Source organism: Rhea pennata, chromosome 1, assembly GCF_028389875.1.
Source record: "Rhea pennata isolate bPtePen1 chromosome 1, bPtePen1.pri, whole genome shotgun sequence".
In the NCBI taxonomy this organism is placed as follows: domain Eukaryota; kingdom Metazoa; phylum Chordata; class Aves; order Rheiformes; family Rheidae; genus Rhea; species Rhea pennata.
Genome location: NC_084663.1, coordinates 70,328,427 through 70,336,400, shown reverse-complemented (window position 1 = coordinate 70,336,400; position 7,974 = coordinate 70,328,427).

Here is a 7,974-nt window from a genome sequence, read left to right as displayed (position 1 = left end):
GGCCACAAGCTAACTAAGTCAGCAGGACAGAGCATAGAAAACTTTCCACCAGCACAACTCAGTAGCTCCACTACACCAAGGCAATGAAGTCTGAATGACAAAATAGGCCTCCTAGGTATCACCTAGGTATCAACTTATGTCTGATGGTTTATATTCTCCAGTCTCTCTGAAGTCCATCTAATACACAAGTTACATATTTTAGTACTGTCTGTTTATAGCTAGCAAAGCTTTCACCAGTCTGCAGATCCCTTGAAAAAGTCTGAAAGTTTCTAATGAATATCCCATACACCTTTCCTTCCTTCAATAGTTGTACCTGGTTTGGGAGTCTGAAAGTCATCTAGACAGAGCTCTTGTAACTGAAGTCATACTGTATAGCACTGTGTTGCTGGCATTTACAGGGAAAGGCAAGCAACGTAGAACTATCGTAAAAATTCAGGGTTGCAGTCACCCTTGTCTTATCATGTAGTATTATAATAGGAAGTTTATAGAGAGGTTGGATTTTTAAGGACAGGCTGGGTATCAATTTGTTCCATAGTTTTTATTGTGCTAATGAACTGTAACAGCTCTAATCTATTTTTAGATGGTGGCATTTCAAGTCTCTGTGCTCCTTAGTTCAAAATCCATAACGTGGATATAATACCACTTTTCTACCTCACAGGATTTGCAAGGGTAGTAATTGTGGGATTTTGCAACACAACCAGCTAAGCATATAAAATACCTAAACAGGAGAATGACAATATATACAAATTCTAGCTTAGAAATTCTCTAAAGCACTAATTGCCAGATCCTGCACAAGCACTGCCTTTCCTTTTTTTATTGTATTTCCAAACCACCTTTTAATAGTCCCCATCAAAGATAGGCACTAACCTAGATGAGAACTTTGGTCTGACCCAGAATGGCTATCTCAGATTAAATTCTTCCCCAAGGAAGAACTAGAAGCACTGATAAGGTGCAAAAGAATGAGAGGCAAAGAAAACAACTAAAATCTGTACAATTTATTTTCACGTTTGCAACTGTTCTTTTACAAAGTGTATGCCAATTAGCCCTGCCTGCTTCTCAAGCTATTATTAATTGGTAGATTACACAAAGCAGAGGCAGATGAGATGAGATCTGAAAGATCTGAAAAGGAGAGTGAAAAAGATCCTTGAGGCTAAATTCACAGACGAAAATGTTGCATCTGTCGTTTAAAAGGACAATACCTTCAAACCTACAACTGCTGTGTTTTCTTACGATCCTTGGAAAAAGAAACACGAAACGTATTTGCAGGTGTATGAGCCCACATGACATTCTCAGTGTCCTCTATGTCAGACCTACTATGCTCAAAGAACATGGTGAACAAAATTCATTTGGTCTCTGTTGGAGCCCATACAGTAGCCAGTAGCAAGTCTTCCTCATTTGCCTTCCCCAAATGGATGATTTAGTCTGTCCAACATGCAGTGCTGCCCATAGAAGCAACCTCTTCTTCTATTTCCCTGAAAAATTGAAAGCCTGTTTCAAATTTTCCTCCCTTTTCTGCCAGTCCCAAGCTGGGAGATCTGAACTTTGACACTTACTTTTTTCTTTTGTTATTGTTCACAATTAGTTAGCTAATTCACTACAGGATACAGTCCAAAATTCAGCTGAGAGAGATTTGATTTGAACGTATCTCTGATCATACACAAGGCCCATATAAATCAGATTCATTCTCACTAAAATCAGAAGAAGTGCTGTTAGTGACAGCAGTGGAGATAGCATTTTACCTCTGGGAAAAATAACGGATAGCTGGATGCAGCCCTCTGCCATTCTGTATCAATTGCTTACCAAAGCCCGGGATAATCTTTTTAGTGAGTCAAAGTATACAGCATGATACAGAAGGTCTCTGAATAACTCAATTGGAAGCCAGCTCAAGCCATGGCAAACTGACTTTCACTCAATACCTCAGCCAAAATTTGAATGTAGATTTTCAGAGCTGAGAACTTACTGTGATAAGTTATCTTGCCCCCTAATCTCTCTTAAAGACACTGAAAAATAGTCTTGCTCAAGGTTTCTCTCCTGTGTGTGCATATTTCGCTCTCCAATTAGACTCCAGTCCATTAGATATTACTAATCCACTCACATCTGTGAACTGCAACATAACCTATTTCAACAAGCAGAAAAGCAACACAGCAAAAACTAACATACAAAAACTGAGCCCAGATTAACACAAAAGCATGAAATTTGTCTTTTAGTAGTCTTAGAGTATCTTATGCTTTAAGAAAGCAAGTTAGTGAAGGTAAGGACTTTGACAAACAAGCTCTTTCAGATTTTGCTGTAGCAGTTCCAGATTTTTGCCGTCCCAGTCTCTTCTGCCTTTGCCCTGCAGTCCTATACCCCAAGGAAACCATAGCCAGCACATTAACTTAAGCTGTCGGTAAAGGTGGGTTTACAGTAAGGCACTGCAGGAGTTGTACTTGCCCACTGCTGTGATAACTAGCCTCTGTGGTAATGTGTGGTAGAGAGGAGAGGCAGACTGCTGGGGAGAAAAGAGTAAAAGCCACTTCTAAGCCCAGCTGCGCTCATCTTCAGAGCCTACTTCATATGTTTCATACAGCTTGACTTTCTCAACCCAAATGGGCACAATATCATAAGTATCTTCCGTGATTTCATACACAAGAATTGAAAATGCTAGTAGGCAGGTATTCTTCAGTGGTGCAAATTCAGAGATTCACAATTGTTCCATTTTTGATCTCTGAATATTCATGCAGACCCATTCTCCTAAAAAACTACAGTTTTGCCCCTCTGCTTTCTTCTATGCTTTATCGCCTTTCTTTATCACCTTGCCTGTAGAGGAACAGACGGTCCTAGGAAACTATAAGCCTGCAGTTCTGCCCCTATGCAGTTAAAACAGGCAATGCCGGCAGCTGTTTAAAATGCAAAGGGACAGAAATCATTAGCACTATAAACTTCTTATTTTAATGGAAGTTAGACTAGCCTCAGGCATATTTATACCTGCAATTGCTTGCTCCTTCCACTGTTGTGCCCCATAGATCTGCGTGTTCCAGCTGACCTAAGGTTGCAACCCTCAGAACATATCAAGATCTTTCTCTGCTTTGTGCTGACACATTTTCAGGTTACAGATTTAATGGTCATAATTTTCATACTTAAAAGCTTAGACTTTGCAGTCTAGTCTTGTATTTATTTCCTGACAGAAGAACAGGGCTTATCTTGTACAAATTACCTAAGCTCCAATTGAATTAACTAAAGTTTGTTTTTTTTCAGGCTTTAATATTTTTACTATTTACTAGTACTACTAGGATTTACATGGGCAGAGGAGCCACACAAAACTGGGCCTTCTTTGTGTTATCCAGTCACCCTTAAGACAAGTTTGAGGCACGAAGAGTTGACAAAACAACAAATATGGAGGAAAGGTGAGGGAGGAATCATCATCAAAGAGGTGAAATAGTTTCCTCAAAATCAAGTAAGTCAATACCCATGAAAGCCTAACTTTTGGATCCCATTTCACACATTGTGGTCGAAGTCCTGCTTTTCCCATGCTCAGATTGTACACAATCATCTCACATCTATAATTAAAGAAAATAAATACAATAATTACTTTCATAGCAGTTCTTTAGTTCAATATTGAAACTGGTTCTGCTCTCCACTCTGTCAAAAATCCAAGTCATAGAAAAGTTCCTGACTGATTGTTCTATGCCTGCCTCAAAGGAGTCTGTTGCACAGATGCTTCAACCTTGAAATCCCCTTTCCGCTTTTTTTTTTTTTTTTCTTTTCTGGCTCTGCCTCACTATCATCTATGAGGCCTCACCTCTTGGCCAGAATTGTTCCAGTTGAAGAGGACGAGGGATGACTCTGCCCCTTTGGAGCCAGTTAAGAGCTTTTTTAACTGGAACATCTTGAAGAACCCTTTTTTTTTTTTTTTTTTTTTTTTTGTTTAAGCAATGCCTCTGCATTATTGATTTTGGGTTACAATATAGAAAGGATATTTTTTAAATGCCGAAAAGATCATGATGTTTTTAGTTTGTTTTTCCTTTGCTAGAGGGGCTAAGTGCATGTTCACCTCTTGACTTCCTCATGTTACAATCTGTTACGTTGTTACTGAAGACTCAGAAGATATTCCCCTTTGCATTTCCTTAATTAGGCTTAAACTTTTCGTCAAGTCAGAGAGAAAAGATTCCAATGAGTTTTAAAGACAGCAGCTATTGCAGCAAAAGTCTTAAACAGGGATTATTATATAGGTGTCAGTAGACCCTCTGAAGGGATGTGTCCTCTGGGAAAGTAAGTAATGGTATAGTACCAGAAAGCAGTTGCTACAAATCTGGGGAGTAGTGACTTTCTATTGCAGAATGAAAAATCTTCCTGCTGAAACAACTCTGCCCTTTACACATACTTTCAGAGGAGATTATATTTGAATGCAATTGATTAATAGATAAGCCTTTTATGGAACTTGCACATCTTTCTTTTTCAGAGAAGCCAGTCACAGCATCTGAGGATATGAGCATTCAAATCTGCTTTATAATCAGATAATTGACTCTTTTTGTGGCTACCATGAATATGTTCATTTAGGTCACCAAACATCAAGATAATTGACTCATAATTGACTTTAATATGTGAATAGTAACACTAACTGGAGTTTCACAGGTTTGATAACATAAAATTAATGTATAAATTGATAAGATTGACACAAATTGGAATATACAGAGCTGCCATACTGGATCAGCTTTCATGCCTACTCAATATTCTCCCCTTACTAGCTGCTATCAGATCTTTTATAGCAGCCTTTCTCATACCGTAGGTCATAAGGAATCAAAGAAAGTCATGAAGGATTAGAAGTTTCTTACTTACTTAAAAATCCCTAAAATGTTGGTTTTAAATTATAAAAGTGAATTATGAAAAGAAATAAAAGACAGAACTTACGAAAAAAATACCTAAGTTTATTGCTGACAGTAGGTCAGTCCTCAGGGGTGGTGGAATGAAAAGTAGTTGTAATTACCAGCGCCACATGTTTGTAGTCATGAGAGATAGCTAACTACCTTTAATCATGGCTCCAGCTCAGTTCCCTCAGGGTAAGGGAGCAAGCATTTACACCTGCAGCCAGTAATTACAGCTGCTTTCCCTGCACTGCAGTGAAGGAACTGAGCTGCTGCTAGCAGTGAGAAGTCAGGGAAGACTGCAGTCGGAGAGGCTGCACGCAGGCGGCCGGGCCTTGCAAGACTTTTACGTACACCCCTGAAACTATACGAATACTGGAGGTAGTCAACAGTGAAACAACATATCCCTCATCACATCTAGACCTATCAAAGTTGAAGACCGACTCAGCTGTGATGTTTGATATCTTCTCAAATACGACGTTTTAAACCTTGATATGCTAATTTCCACAAAGTTATTTTTTTAAAAAATTGCTAAATTCTTGCCCTAAAAGATCTCATCCCCTACACAATGTATCATACTCGTGTATCTTATTCGTAGGCCTTTTCTAAGGGGTATAAGTATGTTAATATATTTATATTAAAAGATCCAGTGGGAAAAAAACACATTTTTTGTAATAAAAATAACATCTCAATAAGACTTAATATTACATTTATGAAATTTTTAATTTAACTTTTTTATCAATAAAATTCAATTTTTAATGAATTAAAATCAATTTCTATCAATAAAATCACCATTTCATTGTCATTGTATGGAAAATGCCATGCTTCTGTCAACCCTTTGAAATTTTTTAGGTGCGCTGAGGTGAGGAAATGTAAAGGTTGTAAGGGAAGTATATTTAAAGCTTTTCACATACAGGTTGGCTGAAATATTTTCAGCTCAAGCTTCAGACACTGTGGGCTGAGGTTTTACTTTTGAACGGAGAGTATAATGGGAAGATTTTTGCCCAAAGATGGAAACTTCTGGAAGCAAGATGACTTAAAATGGCTAGGAGGAAACAGCGAGAATGAAGAGGACAAGACATTCATGTAGAGTACAGGAATTCATTAAGAATATGTGGAACATATGAGGGTGTAGATATAAACATAAACATGTACATATGTACATAATGTACACATTCATGTACATTTCTGTGTATGTAACAGTAGTACCCATTGGTTTCCTTTGCTCATGATCTAACCCATCGCCACTCGGTGGCTCTCTGGTAGCTGAGGATACGCCTAGTCTGAGGAGCACACCAGCCAGAATACCGCTGCTGACAGGTCAGGTGGCAGCTCTTGGTAGTGCCACCACTACAAAGGGCAATGGATCAAAGGGACCAGATGGAAATGTTGACCACTACAAGCCCCCTGCTTTTTACAGGCAAGGTCAAGAGGAAATCGATGCAAACACCTGGGAGTTCAACCTATCTCTCCTCCAACTCAGTTCTGGGTTAGCTTAACTATGACTAGAACAGGGCATACAACTGCAGCCAGCATGTTTCTCCTTGAGCTAAGACTTCCACAAGGGAGCTCTGACTTGCAAGACAGACACCTGAGATAGCCCTCTTATACTCCTATCATTTACTAAGCATCCTATTTACTTTTTGTTGGCTAGACTGTCAGTCGCAGACCCCAGGAGAGGTTGTGTGAGCTGGTGTGTTGCCTGGACAGAACTTAGGAGGCATGCTGCAGGCTGAAATGTTGCACCCTTTCCTGGGCAATCTGAGAAGGCTTCTGAACTGCTATGGCTCAACCCTTGGAATGGAATACATAAATTCCCATGGAATTTATAGGAGTGCTGTGAATGAGATAGACACTCTGTGCACACATGGTAGGAAAGAAAAGATGAACTTCTGGACAGCAGGCAAAGACTCCTTGTATTGTCTCCCTGAACATACAAGCTAACCCTTTCTGGCTCTGATAACGACAATACAAAATGAAGGGTTTTTTGATTATTATAAATGGGCTACTCAAAGCCACTGTGATGTATAATGGTTTAGTGTCTTTCCATGAAAAGATTATTTTTTACTACATCCGACCTCCTTTTGCTAGTCACTACAGTATATGAATATTTATAATTACATGCATATATGTTGAGTCAGTACAAATCTGTAATTGCAAAGATATTTTGTAGCTTGTTCAGATTTCAGCCAAGGTTAGAAGATTCTCTATGAAATGTAAAGCAATTATGTATTACCTTTTCATGAAGGTTAAATAAGGTCGATTTTCTTCTGTGGGAAAGCATTTTGTTTATGATTAGCAATATAATTGGCAAAGTGTTAACTTTGCTTTTAAAATAGAAACAAGGGAAAAAAAAAACTCCTCAGGAAAATAGCTTTAAAGGCAAGTTCAGAAAGCTGTTGTTATGAGCTGCTCCAGAAGCTAAACTCATAGATCACAACTTACTGAGGAAGGGAACAAAAAATGAACCAGCCTGAGCAATGGAGGGGTTAATTATTAGACCTGAGTTAAAGGTGTCCTCACAAGTAGGCACTTCATCAAGCAATGGAGTCAGGAAACAAGGGAGAATAGATGAAGGTGCTAGGGATAATAATGATGGCAAGTAATGATTTCCCTGGAGATGATCTGATCTATGGCCACAAGCAAAGAAAAAAGGCTAGAAAGTACTATAACATTACCTTGGAGTACTTAACAGACTCGAAAGCAGTAACCTGGTGTCAAAAAAGGCCCATCACCCTGCTCATTTTAGGTAAAAGAGTTATGCCAAAGTACAAGAGGGGAATGCAAAATTCAGATCTGAAATTAAACAGCTGAAAGGTATGATTTAACAATGCTCAAAACTCAATAAGCCAAAGATAAACAGCAAATTAGATGACTCAATGTCAGGAGGAAAAAACATCTTCCATCGATCCCATCGTCAAAAATTAATCTGCCTGAGAATGCCCTCTGCTCCAATCCCAGAACTGATGAAGAGTGGAGGAATAGAGTAAAACCTATGTACTAGTGCTTCACCTTCAGGCTAGACCCTGATTACAATCTCCTGTGAGACATTTCAGCATGAAGCGCCTCTCATGTTGGGACTGCAAAATTAAATTGCGATCAATACTTTACAAAAATAATTGGGGAAAAA